The sequence below is a fragment of the Astyanax mexicanus genome, chromosome 2, assembly GCF_023375975.1.
Source record: "Astyanax mexicanus isolate ESR-SI-001 chromosome 2, AstMex3_surface, whole genome shotgun sequence".
NCBI lineage: Eukaryota > Metazoa > Chordata > Actinopteri > Characiformes > Acestrorhamphidae > Astyanax > Astyanax mexicanus.
In genome coordinates this window covers 16,215,818-16,233,510 of record NC_064409.1, presented here as the reverse complement: position 1 = coordinate 16,233,510, position 17,693 = coordinate 16,215,818, and the positions used below count along the sequence as shown (strand labels likewise).

General features: G+C 41.4%; 1 protein-coding gene across 7 annotated transcripts in view; it reads right to left on the bottom strand.

Annotated features, from left to right (window-relative positions):
• The window catches only part of phf21b (PHD finger protein 21B), a 127,851-nt gene that overhangs the window by 56,468 nt on the left and 53,690 nt on the right, over nt 1–17,693 (bottom strand). For 2 of the 7 annotated variants that reach the window (XM_015604953.3, XM_015604954.3), the window contains exon 1: nt 6,739–6,923. The exons of 3 other annotated variants lie outside the window; for them this stretch is intronic. The gene's annotated coding sequence lies outside the window, so the exon portion shown is untranslated. Of the gene's footprint in view, nt 1–3,215; nt 3,376–6,738; nt 6,924–17,693 lie in introns of those variants that run through there. 2 more of the 7 variants (XM_022671316.2, XM_015604955.3) reach the window with 1 other exon arrangement.

Sequence of the window (17,693 nt, the reverse complement as noted above, 5' to 3'; positions counted from 1 at the left end):
AGTGCCACTTTTTTTAAATTAGTTTTTTAATAAAATGTAAAAGAAAATGAATTAAACTCAAGATATGGGTAGAAAATTTGTTTAGTTCCAAATTTACAAATTAAGCAATATTTATTAGCCCTTGGCCAAACATACTGTATGTAATATAATTATGTGTGGGGGAGGGGGGGTGTACAGTGTGTGTTTATCAAAAATGTGTTTTGATATATGTTTTTTACAGAAAATAAGCCAATGCCAATAAGTTTGAGTTACAAAAAATATTTTTTTAGTATCATTTGATGAAAAATGAAAACGGGTCCCACAGACCCGAACACCACACAAGGGTTCAATTATGTATATTTTTCTAGAAACATAGATGCTGAAAACTTGCAATTGACAACTAGGGGCATCTTTTATTGTCAAATGACATTTGGTGTATATGTCAGTGTATAAACATATCTGTTTAACAGTCTGAAAGGTTATGGAACTTTTTCTCACTAACTGTACTTGGAGCATCATTTCAGATGGAGAGCACCAAACCACGCATACAATGGAGCTGCAATGGCCAATTCTGCCACTGCCAAAGGCAATAGTAGCATATCACAGATGTCAGTGTAAAATTCCTTCTTCAATTCAATTTTCCTGCTGTCAACCACAAGCAGCAGAAATAAAATGATGTAGAATTTTCTGGAAACATGCATGCTGAAGACTTGCAATTGATGACTAGGGGCATCCATTGTTGTCCAATGACTTTGAATTTGGGATGTCATGTGTATAACCATAACCCGTTTACAGACCTTTTTTCTGACTAACTGTACTTGGGGCTACTGGAACTGTTTCTTATTATTCTTGTTCTATGCTAAATGTGGTAAATACTCAAAATGCATCCTCCATCTTTTATAAGTTTGGCAACCTTGCAGAGCAGTGCTCTTCCTAAGGGCATTAAGGCCCTCAGCCTGAATGATGCAAGTCCTTAAGCTTTCTGGGCAGATCTTTTTGGGCCTGAAGCACTGGAACACATCCTAAGAGCGGTTCAGGCAAACAGCTATTAACTCATTTGATTAGCCTAGATGAAGGACATCTGTTGAGTATTACAGTAGCTGACTGCCTGTCCAACATTGAAAAAAAAGAAGGAAGACAGTTTAACTTCTTCTTGTAGGTTAATGTCAGTTGTTCTGGAAGAATTTTGTAGCATAATGAATGCAGCTGTACAGTAAAGGAAGTGGTAACAAAAAATGAAGTCAAATATTGTTGTCCTGACATGTTTTTAGGCACAATGTAGCCCTACTCTAAAGTGTTACCCAGTGCCGGCGCTAAACTCATACCAGATGGATGATCACAAGCCATTAAACCAAGATGAACTACTTAAATGTTAGCACCAAGAGTGGCATAAAGTTATCCAAACGCAGTGTGTAAGACTGGTGGAGGAGAACATGCCAAGGTGCATGAAAACTGTGATTAAAAACCACGGTTATTCCACCAAATATCGAATATTGATTGATTTCTGAAAATATTATGAATAGGACCTTGTTTTTTTTTGCATTATTTGAGGTCTGAGACTGCTTCTTTTTGTTGTTTCAGCCATGTCTCCTTTTCTGCAAATGAATGCTCTAAATGACAGTATTTTTATTTGTAATTTGGGATAAATGTTTTCTGTAGTTTATAGAATAAAACAGAGATGTTGGTTTTACTGAAACCTAGACCAATATATACAAAATCAGAGAATCTTATTCAGAAGCTAAAGTGGCCTCTTAATTTTTTTCCAGAGCTGTATATGAAAAAAATCTACACCTAAAGTAGCCACTGTAAATCTAGTACCTAGCACTAGCTTTCACGTAGACAGGAATAGAAAATGACATAGTTGATGGTTCTCCTGTATTTGGTTTTAAACTTAAAGTAAAATATACTTGGGGGCTGTGGGAAGTTTTGCGGTGGGTTACATATATAAACAATAAAAAGTAACATATTTGCTTGAGAAAAAGATTAATTTCTTATGCAGCCCTCCCCTAAGTCTCCCTATGGTGCCTCCCTCCCCCAACTTCTAGTGAGTGGTATGTTAGCTTTTGCCTCAATCTCAAGTTTGCCAGAAACCTGTGTTTGGACGTGGCCTTGTTAAGAGATCAAAAGTTAAGTTTTAAGTAAGGAAAAGAGAAAAAAGAAGAGACAGCCAGATGAGATGCACATACGTTGCTTGCAGGTTGGACAATGTTTCAAATAACAACTTTTAATTTTGCGTATTTGTGCTTACAGCACCCAAATGGCTAGTGCTGGCCCTGGTGTTACCGAAGTATTTTCAAAAGTTTAGGCCAGTTGTTCTTTAAGTCTTATGAAGGTGTCCTTATGCGGCCCAATGTATGCTACTCTAGAGTAGTTAGTAAGTGTTACCAAACCTTCGATAGAATATATAATATGAATGCTGCTATTTAGTAAAATATTACCATGTCTCTTCACATGTTTGTCAGTTGTCCTTAAAGCCTTACAAAGGTGTAATAAAACATTATGTATGCCAGTCTAGAGAGAAAAGTCATTTTATAGGTTTCATGTCAGTTACTGAAAGACTGATGTAGATGTAGTGTATCTGCCTCAGGTCAAGGTGAACAAATGTTACAAATCCTGATGTCAACAGTCCAGAAAGGCTTACGTAGGTGCAGCATAGCCATACAGTCAAGTGTTGCCAAACATATCTTCATAAGTTTATGTCTGTTGTCCTGACTTGTTTATGTAGGTTTGTGCAGTCTTATGAATGTTGTCCTACAGTAAAACCTCTTCATAGGTTTATATCAGTTGTCCTGAGTCTTATGTCTTTCTTTAAGTGTCAGTAAAGTGTTACCTAATATTGATCTTGTCAGCTGTTCTCAAAGTCTTATATCTTCCATCTTATAGTTCTTGCGTAAACCTTAGAAATACTGCCCTATATTAAAGTGCAACCAACAGAAGGCACATCTTCATCACAAAACACACTAGCACAATCCCACTGCAAGTGTTTTGTCCATATTTTGCATCCCTATATAACAACACGAATCCATTAGATGCTCGGCGGCTGATTATGCAGTTAATTTTACAACACCCTCAGGGCACCATGATCAATAGTCACTTCAACTGTCATTTTCAACGCATCGAGTAGGACATGAAATGTAAAGCCCTGCATAACACGAGGAGCGCTCAAGAGTTTAAGTCATTACAATATCATAAAAGCGAACACGTGACTAGGGACGTGACTTTGCAGCGTACTGTACCTTGCTATCCTGATGTATCCATAAGCCAACGCTCTGAGAGAGAATATGAAAGAGATGACTTTTCCGTAGTTGTTAGAGTTCTGGCAGAGCCTTTTATTGCTGTGTTGTACTGCACGGATCGTCTGCCACTATCCACTATGTATCCCTGTGTTATGGCTCCTGTGGGAGTAGGGCCTTGCAGGCATGGGGCGTGGGGGTGGGGGGTATGAAGGGAGAGAGGGGGAAAGAGAATGAGAGAGAGAGAGAGAGAGAGAGAGAGAGAGAAAGGGAGGGGAAGTGGGGAGGTGAGAGGGAAAGGGGACAGCTGGCACACTCTGATGGAAGAGATAGAAAGGGGGGAGGGGAGTTGAAGGGGGGTTTGCCTGTGCATGCACTAGGCTTTGGGATGCAAGAGAGAGAGAGACTATAGGAGACAGAAAGAAAAAGAGAGAGAGAGAGAGAGAGAGAGAGGGAGGAAAGAGAGAAGTGGGGGCTTTAGGGGCTTTGTGGGGGTCTGTGTGTGTTTTGTGGTGGAGAGAGGCCAGCAGATGGCCTCCTTCTAACAATAGGCCCGAGCAGATGCACCCACAAAGAGCGGCAGTGGCGGCGGCCACACAGCAGCCAGCTCCGCCCCGTCGTCCAACAGCAAGCGGCCTCCGGAGCACCAGCATCCCAGCAGGACTCTGCAGAAGTACTGGAAGTCCACACAGAGGGGCATTCTTCCTCCAAGAGCCAAAGAGCCAAGCCATTGTGCAACAGGGTGCCGAGAAACAAAAAAAAAAAGAAAAAGCAAAAAGCCCCAAAAACAAAAGAGCACGGGGGTCGCAACTTTCTTCTGCCACCTCCGGAGCCCTCATTCATTAACAAAAGCTCTACAGATAGCCAGTAAATCCCCAACTAGCTCTTAATCCTGAGCTCCGGCGGTCATCTGTCATGAGTAAACAACTAGATCAGCAGGCAGTTTCGAATTACTTCTGAGCATTAGGCACTTTCGGCACGGCTGAAGCGGTAGTCAATCTACTTAGGCTTTTTCGGCATCACTCTTGTTTTGATTTTTTGTCCTTTTAAGATCCGCTTTATTGGCAGAGACATAGGAGGATAAAAATAGGTGTTCTCGGCAAAAACAGGCCGCTTTCGAGAGAGAGAGAGAGAGAGAGAGAGAGCCCTGGCTTTAGAATTAAACACCGCTCAGCGCTGAAGTATTATAAGGGACAGTTCCGATAAAACAGTCGTATAAAAAGGCTTTTCATATATATTTAAATACTTCCTCTATAATCCCAGAGGTTAGTGGGGACAAAAGAAGACCCCCTGCTTCTGTTTCACGAGCCTGGGGCAGTATGGTGGTCCCTCCTTTCACCTTAATGGGACTGGGCCAGCGGGTGGTGCGCCAAAACCACCAGAAACTATTAAATTAACAAAGAGGGCTGTGTGTGTTGGCAAGAACCTGGCGATACATATTGTACCACCATACAGGGCTTATGATACCATATATTGTTTCATTGTGATACATCGCAATACCGACAGCAAGACAATACATTGCAATTTGCATTTCACAAATTCCATGGAAAAAAATTCTGATACAGTGGTTATGTTACAAGATATTGCAATATATTGTGATACTCTAAGCTATAAAAATATATGTTGCACTTTAATAAATCAAATTTTAGGAAAACTAAACATTCTGGGGCATGGTGGTCCCTTCATTCATCATAATGGGACTAGTCTGTTGGGTGGTACACCAAAACCAGCAGCTACCAAATGGTCACGTGAAGAACATATATTTTACAAAATTTTAAGAAAACTATAAACCAAAGTATGAAGATACTTAATAATATGCATAAAATCTATAGCATATAATAAACTATATACTGTAGTCGGTCACCAATCCCAATTTCTGCATGTAAACTATTTATAAAAATTGCTAATCGAGTTTTGAGAATTAGTACAATAATCTAAAACATTATTACAGCAATCCTTCACTCTTTTACACTATTAATAACAGAATAAAAATATTAGCCATTAGCAGGTGAAAAAACAAATCAGGCATCAGTAGTGCCGATGACCAAAACATTTGGTTCAATCTTATTCAATAACTCAACCCCTCTATTAAACATCTGTATAGCTCTCCAGTGCTTCACCTGTTTAAATACTTCATAACTCTTAAATAAAATACTCCAAATCGCCTCAGGCCTCCAAAATTCACTATTTAATACCTATTTCAATATTCCGCTCAGAAACAAAGGCTCCCGCACAATCAATAGTGCAGCTGAAAGGAGTCTTGCTACTGCACACCCCTGTCACCAGAGACTAAATCGCCCAGCCCGGCTGGTCTAAAACAATGAAGTTCAGGTAAGACTTCAAAAGAACGAGTGGATTCATCTTGGCAGCACAAAAGCACCGTGCGGAAGAGTTTCCAGCCCGTACTCAGCATTCAGCGTTTAATTAAACGTAGCGCAGGCGACTGCAAACGCATAGCCGCAGAAGAAATGACAGAAGCGGCGGCACATGAAAAAGTGGGCCTCGTGGCTCGCTGAGCCTTGAAGGGAGAAAGAGCGGCGCGATAAGATCGACCACACAGTGCACGCTCCAATTGGATTCTCAGTCTTAATCAACTGCAAGGCACCTCTCCAACCCTCTGTTCTGCCCTTTCTTTCTCTTTTCCTCCCTCTCTAGCGCTATCAACAAAAAGGAAGCCTGCTGGCTCCTGCAGCAGACGCAGCACAGCACAGATCTCCAGTTAGTTCCCTCTTACTTTAGCTTCACTTCAGTTCAGTACTTGATTCTTGATCGTTTTACGCCTGAAAGCGAAGTGCTGCAAAATTCAGCTTTGGCTACGAACACTATGTAACTTGTGGTGATCTTCCAGATAACCAAGAACTACTACTGCTTTTAGATGTACCTGAGACCTTACCTTATAGGTAGGGTAAAGAACATTAAGCATCTGGCAGACAGGGAACAGTCAGTTCTTGATGTTCTTGAGGAAAATAGGCAAGTGTAAGGATCTAAAGGCTAAACTGTATCTAAGCATCTTCATCAGGTCTACAACAGAAAGTCTTCAGTGGGGTTCCTGGTATGCAGTGGCCAGTACTAACCAAAAGTTTTAAAGTAGAACAGCAGCAGAATAAAGCAGAATGAATCCAAAGTTCTCCTTCATCAGCCCTAGTACACCTTGAACATTGTAATCCGATTCTGGGTTAAAGATCTGGGGTGAGCCTCGGATGAAGAGGTTCTACAACTCTAGAGACTCTATGCCTCTCTGGAGCCTTGCTGTGTGGTGACACCTATCAAACAAAAGAAAGCAACTCCAAACCTACACCCATCAGCAAACTAGCATGTGGCTCTGCTGAAATCCAACCTTTCCACAGTATTTGTTCGAACAGCGCCTGTCAAAAGGTGTGTTGTAAGCAGGAAAACGGGAAGTCATAAAACTTTCTCAGAAACCTTGTCGAGGGCCACATTATCAGAGAATCAGAGTATTCCTAAAAGCTGAGAAAGACAAGGTCTTGTTTTAGGTATAAAGTGGTCAGTAATTACCAGTACTTACCAAAAGTGTTCCAAAGTGCTCCAAAGTATAAATCCCCCAGAAAAGGTGCTTTAAAGCAGTTCCGACCCAAGCTGATCTGAGCCACAGACTTTGCAAGACCTTAGAAGGTATTCTGTGGTGTCTGGCATCCAGAAGTTCACAGCAGACCTTTAAGTCCTTTAAGACATTGTGGGGAGGGGCTTCCACTGTGGGGTGGGGTGGGGCTCAAGGCATCACTGAGTCTTGGGTGTCCACACAACCCTGTTACTGGTTCACTGGTTGCTTGCCCTTCCTTGGAGAACTTTTAATAGGCACTGACCATGGCATACTGGAAACGTATACCAGTCATATTGGCACCGCTATTTGGCTATTATTGAAATACCTCAGATTGAGAGTTTTCCTCTCAAAAAAGGTCTGACCTTTTGAGGCATGGACCTGTTTAATACCTCTGAAGATATTTTATAGTATATGGCATCAAGGAATTGGCAACAGATCCCTTACTTTCTTTAGATTGTAATGAAGGGCTTCCATTGATCACACCACTGAACCTTAAGTGCCCATGACCTTAATGCTGGTTCACCAGTTGGTTGTCATTTCTTGGATCATTTTGGGAAGGTACTGACCACTCCATACCAGGAACATCTGACAAGACCTGTCAGAAGCTTTGCAGATACTCTGACCAAGAAATTTAACTACCGTAATCCAACATGCCACCGTGCCAGACTAACTTTTATGTTCGTAACTTGTACTTTTTTGTACATAATGTAATTTTGCTCCCCTGCAAGCTTTACTTCAAACCTAAAAATGCATTAAGAAGTCTTGGCTTGAATACACTGGGTTTCAGGGTCCAAAACTGTGAACATTTGATTGTCCGCCAAAGTACTTCTTTAGTTGTACAAAAGGTTATAAGCTCACAGCAATTCGTTAGTGACTTTTGCACCGGAGGGAGTGAAGTTGTCTCAATTCTCTCGCCCTTCGTCTTACTGTTATTAATGTCGGATGTGGAGCTGTTGCAAGGCCCCTCGCCCTCTACAGTGTGATGGCAGCTTTCAATATCAGTGCACGGGCAGAGCCCGCTGGCAAATATTGACACAGAGGATTTGAATGTTCATTTAGTTCCCTTGCGCTCCTGCTTAGCCTGCAGAGTGGGCTGTGTTTGCTGGAAGAAACAAGAGCATGCTGAGGTAGATTCCACAGACCAGGGGCTGCACCCACTTGAGGGAAGCAGGAGTATACGCAGGTTACTGGTAGGATTGGAAGGACAATTCAAGGTTCAGCTAAAGAAAGAAAACTAAGGACCCCACCCCTCCCCCACCACTTCACTTCAAGGAAATGCTCATTCTGTTGTCTTAGACCTCTTGTTGAAGCCTGTTGTTCAGCATCCCTGCTGTCAGCCCCAGTTCAGCTGGTGGAAACCACAATGACAGTACCTATACCAATTACATTCACCACATCCAGCACATACACACACATGTATGTAGGTTTCAGTCAAATATTTGATATATTTGATGCAGCTGAAGCTACTCTTGTTTTAAAAGGCCAATACTTATAAGGGGTAAATACATCAAATACTTTTTCCAACCTTTTTTAATCCCTTTTTATTTGTTTATTGCTTTTTCGTGTTATACAGGGATCGTCAACCTCCGTATAACCCCCAGCATTCTGCAGCGCTTTTAGCCGATGCTCCCAGCAAGTGTACAATGCTAGTAATACGAGCATAGTGTTGCCCATGCACTTATTGGTAGAATTTCAAGAGCCCTGACATTTAAAACGAAGCACTGAGGACTTTGAAAGTGCACAGGTAATTTATTAAAAATGACTGTTTGTGCAGACAGCGCAACCAAAACTGACAGGAAATGACTATTAATTTTGAAATCTGTTCCCCTGTTCTATTTATTTGTTCATACTCATCAGTTAATTTACTGTTACCTAATTTCAAAATGGTGGAACCCAAAAAACTACCTCAGGGTATTGCGTTTACAAACAGTCCCTTACATATTATTTCTCAGTGCACAGGTAGTTCTCAATGTTCTCTTAAAGTTCTCTTAAAGTTCTCAGTGCCTTGTTTTAAAAGTCAGCGCCATCAGAATTCAACCAATGAAATGGGGGACTGTTTTGAGCTTGTTAATTGTGTAAAAACAGAGATTTCTTTGCATGGGCAAAGCTATGGCCTTATCGCTAGCATTATAAGTCTTTTGGTAGTGTTGGCTAAAAGCGAATGGAGGTGGGCTATTTGCACTCGTTAGCATGTTTCTCTACACCCTAAGTTCATTTCAAACTGGATTTCTCCTTTAAAGAACAGTACTCCTCTTCACTGTAAAAGAATAGAAACTTTGACCCACTGACTCCCTGATAGGCCTACATGTTAATCTAAATCTGGGTTAAAGACTTATGCACAGGATCTACAGCTGAGACTCTACACTCCTCTAGAGCCTCGCTCTGTGGTGCCCTGTGGCAGAGCTCTCGGTTACATCCTGTCTGTGCCAAGTGACACCCATCAGAAATGCAACAGGCAGCATCAGCAAACCTACATCCATCAGCAAAATCACAGCAGCCAGCATGTGGCTATCAGCATGTGGCTATGCTAAAAGCCAGACTTTCCACAGTACTGGACAGTGAAAGGGGGCTGACCTTTGCTCCCCAGCCCCCCGACTCCCACCTCTCTCAAAATGAACTCAACCCTTCTCCCATTCAGCTAATTATCTGGCCCCTAACAGAAGGCCTGTAGTGGAGATTAAAACACCCGGGCTCTTTTTCCACACCATTATTGCTCATCCGTAATCACTTCAAATTAGATCTACGAGTCAATAGCACGATTCAATATTTAATTTGCTCATAGCAGGTGGCGATTTAGTGCCAGGCATGGCCACCTCTTTCTGAGTGACAAATAGGCCAGCGGAGGACACGCGCCTTCATGTTGCAGCCCGCCCGGGACAAGGTGAACGGACACTCGATACAAACCGAGGGGGCCGGCGGACGAGTGGCCGGGCACTCATAAAGGCCATTAATTGTTGTCAGACAACAGGAACACAGGAAATCGACGTGCGGAAGGGCTCGCTTGTAGCCGAGGGGGAGCTGGGGGTCCCGAGCTCCAGTGAACCGCAGCCATCCCACCTCCCCGCATACAGCGGTATGCTCCAGAGAATCCTTTAACAACTTCGCCTCGCGATGACTCTCTCTGTTTATTCTCCTCTTTAGCTGTGCCTAATGATGCCTTTGGGAGGAAATAAAGAAAGGTGTTTCACACTTCAAATGGTCATTACACAGCTCACGGAGGGCCTCAATAATGCAAGAGCCAGGCTTTCTAGCACATTTCGAGTTTAGCTTGACTCGATTAGAAACCTGTTCGGAGAGGAGTGTGCCTGTACGTGCCTGTGCAGTTAAAGGGGAAATGCCGGTGATTTCTACAAAACATCTGAATAATTCAAACCTTCACATGTAAACCGAGTCAATTCTGAGTGCTTTGGTGTGAAATGGTTCACAATAGAGAACCATCCTATGAGTGTTACATCAGAATTCCAGATTTCTTATACTATAAACCATGCAGGAGGCATGGTTTGCATCAACAATGCAAATACAGACGATATTATTGGCTACCCAAAATGACTAGTAAACAACAGTAAACTCTAGTAAACTCTGAAAAACAATAATAGATAGCTTAAAATGATGAGTTTCTTTGAGTTGACCAAATTGAAAACCTCTGAAATATAATCAAGAGGAATATGGATGATCACAGATATCAAACCAAGCTGAACTGCTTACATTTTTGTTATAAATTATAAGTTACAAAAGCAGTGTGTAAAACTGGTTGAGGAGAACATGCTAAGATGCATGAAAACCGTGATGAAAACCAGGGTTATTCCACTAAATATTAATTTCTAAATTTGATTTTAAAACTTTATGAATATGAACTTGCTTTTTTTGCATCATTTGAGCAAACCTTGTTTTGTTATTTCAGCCCTTTCTCATTTTCTGCAAATAAATGCTCTAAATGACAATATTTTTATTTGGAATTGGGGAGAAATGTTTTCCGTAGTTTATAGATTAAAAAAACCAATTGTTTTTATAAAATGTAATATACAAAATAAGTGCTGTAACACTTTTGAAAGAAGATGGAAGTGAGGCTAAAAAAGACTAAAAGCAGACAAGGAAGCGGATTCTAAATGGGCGCTAGGCTAAAAGATGACTCTACCGAAGCTTCAGCTTGCAAAACACTCACCATGCCAGTTGTGTAATATCTAGTAAGACTAGAATCCAGTCAGACTGGAATAATAAAGAAAGATGCTACAGTCTTGCAACAAGGCAAGCAAACCTCAAATAATTTGCCTAGGGTCCCGAGCTGGCCTGGGGCCCCCAGACCATAACAGACCATGAAACTGTGTGAGCAACTCTCTCAATCCTATGACATTCAATGCAGGAAAGTACAACTACACTGTTATTAGAATCCCTAGTGGTAGTAGTATCCATGCACACCATTTGCTTGGGGCCCCTAAATGCCTTGAGCTGCCAGGATAAGCTAGGTTATGCTGTGCTGCTATGAACTGTCATGACAATGCAAATCGGCCAATAAAAGCATGATTCATCATTGTAATCCTCCACACACTTTCTATAAAATAAATCTGTGCATGTTTCATTCTGAGGCATAACAACAGGGTGGTAAATTAGCTTGTAAAACTGCAGTTAAGCATATTTCACCCCATCTAATGTCACCTACTTACTATTTATACATCAAACAACAACCTAAAATAATCAATAAATGAATTCTAAGCATAAATAAATGCACATTAAAGTGGAAAACGGTTTAAATTTGAAGCAAATCACTTCTTTAAAGATGACTACAGCGTCTCCTCAGAGATGTGCACTTGGTTATGGTTGTAGTTTTTATATATGCAGATCTAAAACGTATTAGTTATGCTTCATTTAGTCCCAATTCACAAAGCAACCACCGCTGCTGTGCGTGCAGGAAGCACACCACCCAAAAACCTCATTATATCACCGCGCTGTTAATCGCATTGGGAATATCGTAACGAATCAGAGAAGGACTATGACTGACACCGTGCTGTCGGTACACAAGTAAACAGACGCCGGCACAAAATGCAAATACATCCATTTACAAGGTAAACGTACGGCGTAATAAAGGGAAAAAAATCCTAACCAAAACAAATTCGGCTTTCTATTACACACACCGACGCCTTGCAACAATTATCTACCCATCATGAAGCACAGAGTTCATTTCATTTTGTTTCCAGTGTGTCTGTCTGATGCTTGTCTTCAGCTTGGTTGATATAAGGCAACATATTCAGGGCTGGATATATAAACCTGCCACCAAACAGGAGGGGAAATTGACTCGCGCCTCGTAATGAATTGCACCTCCTGCTGAAATTAGACTGACACCTAATGAATTGAAGCCATTTTCCTCATTCCTTTGTCTCACCTTTTTGAAAGCTGCAGTAAAAAAAATCCATTTACATTTTCTGCATTTTCTCCTCCCGTCGACACCAAAGCGCTTCCCATCACACTAAATCTAGCAGTGATAAACTACAACAGCATCAGGAAGGAGTGAGTTCTTATAACCTTGCGGGAGAATCTATATCTCTGTTACGGATGAATGAATGATGATCCTTTTAACACATGCACATACTGTACAACTTCACGTTGTGAAAAAGAATAACCTAGAGCTGTTACTGTCATCTGTGAAGGAAAACTAGATTTATTTATTTTTTCTTAGAAATAAAAGACTGGTATAGCATGTAAACAAGTTTCAATACGCATGACAATACGCAATTCGCTCCTTAGTGCCCACAGACAGCTAGAAAGAACCAAACAAATCGCTAACTCTGATACATATAGCATGCCAAGATGCGTGAAAACTGTGATCAAAAACCAGGGTTATTCCACCAAATATTGATTTCTGAACTCTGACTAGCCCACTAAGCAATGAGTAATAACAAAAGCTTGCTCGGAGACTGTATTTATAAGCTCTGGTGCTATTTAACACAGGCGCAAAGTGTGAAAATAGACTTTCGGTGGGGTGTAAGATAGTAATGAGCATCATGACGTGCCTTGCACAGGATGGAAGATCTAGGGTCTAAAGTATTTATCAGACAACAAACGTATTCCTAAAAATGGCGTGAGCTATGTCACTATGTATGTAAACGTGACTGAGATAACAGTGATTTTTGGTGCGTATTTCTAAGTAATTATCTCCACTTTTATCAAGAAAATGCACTCCCAAGAGAGGGTGCTTTTCATGGCTAGGGTGCTGACTTCGCCACACCTCAGACTAGCCCACTAAGCAATGAGTAATAACGTAAGCGTGCTCGGAGACTGGATTCATAAGCTCTGGTGCTATTTAACACAGGCGCAAAGCGTGAAAATAGACTGTCGGTGGTGTGTAAGATAGTAATGAGCATCATGACGTGCCTTGCACAGGATGTAAGATCTAGGGTCTAAAGTATTTATCAAACAACAAACAACTTAAAATGTTTTTAGGTGTTTTTAGAGTTGATTTTGCTGATTGTTGTTCAGAATGAAACCTGCAGACACACCCACTTTTTGCAGATAAGAGTGGACACCCCTGATCCAAGCCATTGAGAAATGTTTGATGCACAAACAGGACGTCTCCCTGATGATGGATGGTAAGAGGTCGTCTGAGCTCAGTGTGGGTAGGAAACTGGGCGGGTAGAATGAGGGAATGAGCATTGTACCTTCAGTCTGAAAGAAGAGCGTCTGGCTTCAGTGGCCTTCCCAGCATTATATAATAGTGCTATAGAGCAGAGATGAGTTGAAGGAGCTGCTACAGTTCCCATGCTGTGATGCAGGTTGAAATACAGGCAGGTGGAATTGCACTCCAGTAGAGGTGAGATGGTGGCTGTGTAAAGCGATGCAGACAGTATTTTTTCCACTGGAAGATGGTGGCGGGTTGGAGGCAGAGTAATCTCTCAGGCGCCTCAAGACTCTGTTCCCCAATCAGACTGATTTGGAAACTATCAGCATTCCAGCTTATAAATTTCCCTAGTGAGGAAAGCAATGCATACAGAATGAAGCGTGTTGTATTTATCCATCTTTTTCCTCGCTCTCTGCCCCGCTTCTCCTACTTCTCACAACACACACACATATACGCCCATATATAACACATGTACACACACCTTTCATTAGGCCACAGTCTGGTGAGAGTGCATTCTTTCTCTATTTTTTCCCTCCTCACACGGGTCCCAGGACACTGGCATGTGTATATAGGCATGAGATTACAATGACACCAGACATAAATATTGCTGTAAAGACTGGCGAGAGAGAGAGTGGTGATAAAATAACGAGAGCGCTTCCTGAGACGACTGTCCTTAATGTGTTTTTGTTGTCTGTGAACGCAGGCGGAGTGCGTAGATAAGAGAATTAATGCATCATGGCAAATGTCACACAGAAATGATATACCAGAAAAACAAGGAGAGAAAGAAAAATCACTTTGACGAAGAGATTAGAATATCACACGCTATCATCATTTGCGTGCAGCTTTTTAATAAATCCTAAGAAGGTTCTTAACACAGAGCGCATTCCTTCTTTTAAACTGTCCTGTGGTTTAACTTGGCCATTTAAAGACTGTTGACACTTGTGAGTGCACCTGTACTTTTAAACTGGTTTAAGAGCTTTATATTGGAGCCCAACAAAACCTAAGAAGGTTCTTTCCCCTTTTTGTTGTTGAAATTTAGTGTGACTTTTCAATGAACCCAAAGGTTTTCCTTTCGCTTTCTCTAGTCTCGTTTTGTGTTCACACTTCAGTACATCCCTACTTTTAAACTAGTTTAAGAGCTCTATATGGGAGCTCAATGAAACCTAAAAAATAATCTTTTTCCCCTTTTTGTCCATTCCTATTTATGAACTGGGTTAAAAATTTAGTGTGACTTTCAATGAAGCCTAAGGTTTTCTTAGGTTTTCTTCTGCTTTCTCTGTTCTTGTCTGGTCTTGTGTTCACACTTTGGTGCATCCCTATATTTAAACTGGTTTAAGAGTTCTATATGAAAGCTCAATAAAACCTTAGAGGGTTTGTTCCACCTTTTGTGAATACCAACTAAATTTGTTTAGAAAAATAATGTGACTGTTTATTGAAAAATAAGATTTCTTAGGTTTCCTTTCACTTTCTCTATTCTTGTCTCAATCTAGTTCACACTTCTGTGCATCCCTATTTTTAACTGTCTTAGAAGCTTAATATTGCAGTTTAATGAAACCAAAAAAGGTTCACTCCTCTTTGTATGCAATCCTATTTTTTAACTGGTTTAGAAATTTAGTGTGAATGTTCAATGAAACCTAAGGTTTCCTTTGGGTTTCCATTTGCTTTCTCTTTTCTTGTCTCGTCTAGTGTTCACACTTTGATGTATCCCTACTTTTAAACTGGTTTAGAAGCTTTATATTGCAGCGACAGTTCATCACACTTCAGATGTTCCTACTTTTAAACTTTTTAATCGAATCCCGTTCATGTAGTTTGCCATCAGCGGCCGGAGCCCTAAGAGAGCACAATTGGCCTTGCTCTTTCTGGGTGGGTAGATGGCGCTCTCTTCCCACATCACTCCAAAGGGTGATGTCGCTCAGCACGAGGCGTCTGTGAGCTGATGTATCGGAAATGAGTCGCTGCACTTTCCTCCGAGAGCGCTGTGATGCTTCCCGGCAATGCTGCATCATCAGCAGTTCAAAAAGAGTACATCTATCAGAGGAGGCATGTGCTAGTTTTCATCCTCCTTGTGATGGGGCATTACTAGTAAAGGTTCTTTACATGTTGGTTTATATCTACATATAGTCTGGAAATGTTTCATATACTCCTTTAAGAAAACAGTACAAAAGTACAAACTTAGTTAAGTGATATACTTGTACTGTTTTCATTTAGAAATGTTCCCCCCCCCTACTTTTAAGGGACACAGTTTAACCTGAGGGACCATGTTGTAATTTTGAAGGTATATTTGCACTGATCTGTACAGTAGCTTCTTTTTTGATGGTGTAGCAGCTCAATAAATCTTCACACTTCAGTCTATTCATATTTCTATGTTTTGTCTGGCTGTTTAATGGCAAATAAACAAATAATTTATAGTTTCCCAGGACTAAAATTGAACTCTGTTTGTGAATGGGCATCTAGGTCTCAGTCTTCAGAGTTTCAGAGTTCAATCAATGTTTTTTCTGGACCACTCTACAAACCTCGGACAGAATCATCTCCCCTACGGACCTGGGAAACAAAAACAAATAGGCCATTTTCTGTGTGCTTCCTTATTTCTCCTCCCCCACTAACAAAACGAAACCTCCAGCCCGTCTGCTTGGCGAAGCTCAGGTGTTTGTCTGCACTCTTAAAGCGATTACATAGAGCGCTGTCTGTGGGGAACACATTTGTAATGTTTGGTGAAGTCTGCCGGGGCTTTTTCCTGATGAAACTCAACAGATGTCTCGAGGGATCCCCCCATCTTCCTGCTTGGGAAAGTTTTTTTTCCCGGTGCTTCACTGGAGGAAAGGGAAAAAAATACAAAATACACAGTACAGCTTCCCGCTTCACCGTAAATCGTGTCGGGGAGGCGAGCGGAGCTGCCTGGGGTGAGACGTTATTAGAGGAATTGTAGGCTTGACTCGACACGGGTGAAATACGAAAAGGTGCCAAGGAACCAGAGAGTCGTCCCCCGGTGACAGCTCCTCTGGATCCTACCTAGCGCCGCCAAGGCCTCTAACATGCCCCAACATGCTCCTCGCCAATTAGTGGGCGCAGGAAACTGTGGAAAGTCAACCGTAGGTGGCTTATTTCTTTCACTATGTGTCAAATCGCTAAAATTAGTGTTCTAATGTTCTCTTAGCACAGGAAGCTGAGGTTGTGCTTGCAGTCTTTATTAACACACTCCTATTTTTCTGTCTTTTCCCTCTGCATACTGCCCACGGCAATTCCTGAAAAAGTGAAAAAAGTGAATAACTCTTTTTCGAACAGCTGAAATTCTTCAGCAAATGATTATTAATTAAAGCTCTATGTGGAGCAGTATGACTAGGATATTTTATCGCTATATCGTATTTATCGTATATCGTTATACACGAACTTTTTTACCAACAAAATGCTTTAATAAGCATATTGATAGTCCACTGAGTGGTCCAGCAGTCTAAGGCACTGCGACTATGATCTGAGGATCACTGGTTTAAATCCCAAGATCATGCTGCTTGCCATCAGCAGCCAGAGTCAGAGCGAGCCCAATTGAGAACCATGCTCTGCCATGTTAGCTGATGTCTCAAAAGCCAGGTCGCTGTGCTTTCCTCCAAGCATGATGGCTACTGAGTGATGCTGCATCAACGGCAGTTGGAAAAGAGGCGGAGTCTGACTTCCGTATGTATCAGAAGAGGCATGCGCTACTCTTCACCCTCCTAGTGATGGGAGCAATAATAGTAAAGGGTGAAGGTCTAAGGAGTGGGTGGGGTAATTACCATATCACCTAGCTCTGTCAGTGTATGATCATGTACACCACAAGGTGTGGCTTTGATATTGTTCAAATCATATATATCGCGATTATCTTTTATATACGATATGAACTAAGAAATATATTGTGATATAAATTTTAGGCACATCGTCCATGCCTGATCATTGTACTATTTTGAACTTGCTTCAAGCCCCCATGTCCTGTAGAATTAGACCTCCAAGTGACAGACAGAACACAAATTGCCCTTTAATAAAGAAAAGTACATGAAATGTTCTCCTTTTTTGTTCTGGTGTGTGTACATAAGGCCTGGGTGACAAATCACAAAGAGTATCCGCAAGTATCAGCACATCATACAGTATATTATCATTTCAAATGATAGCTGTAAGAAGAAGTAATATTCCGAAGAGTTTGATGGCCTTCAATCCAGAGCAGGTCACTCCAGAGTCCCCCTGTCTGATATCACATGCTGTGAGGAAGAACTGCATGAAAAGCAAGCTTTTACGACACTTTCTCTCGCACAGAATTCTTACGCGAGTAGTTTCTCCCCCC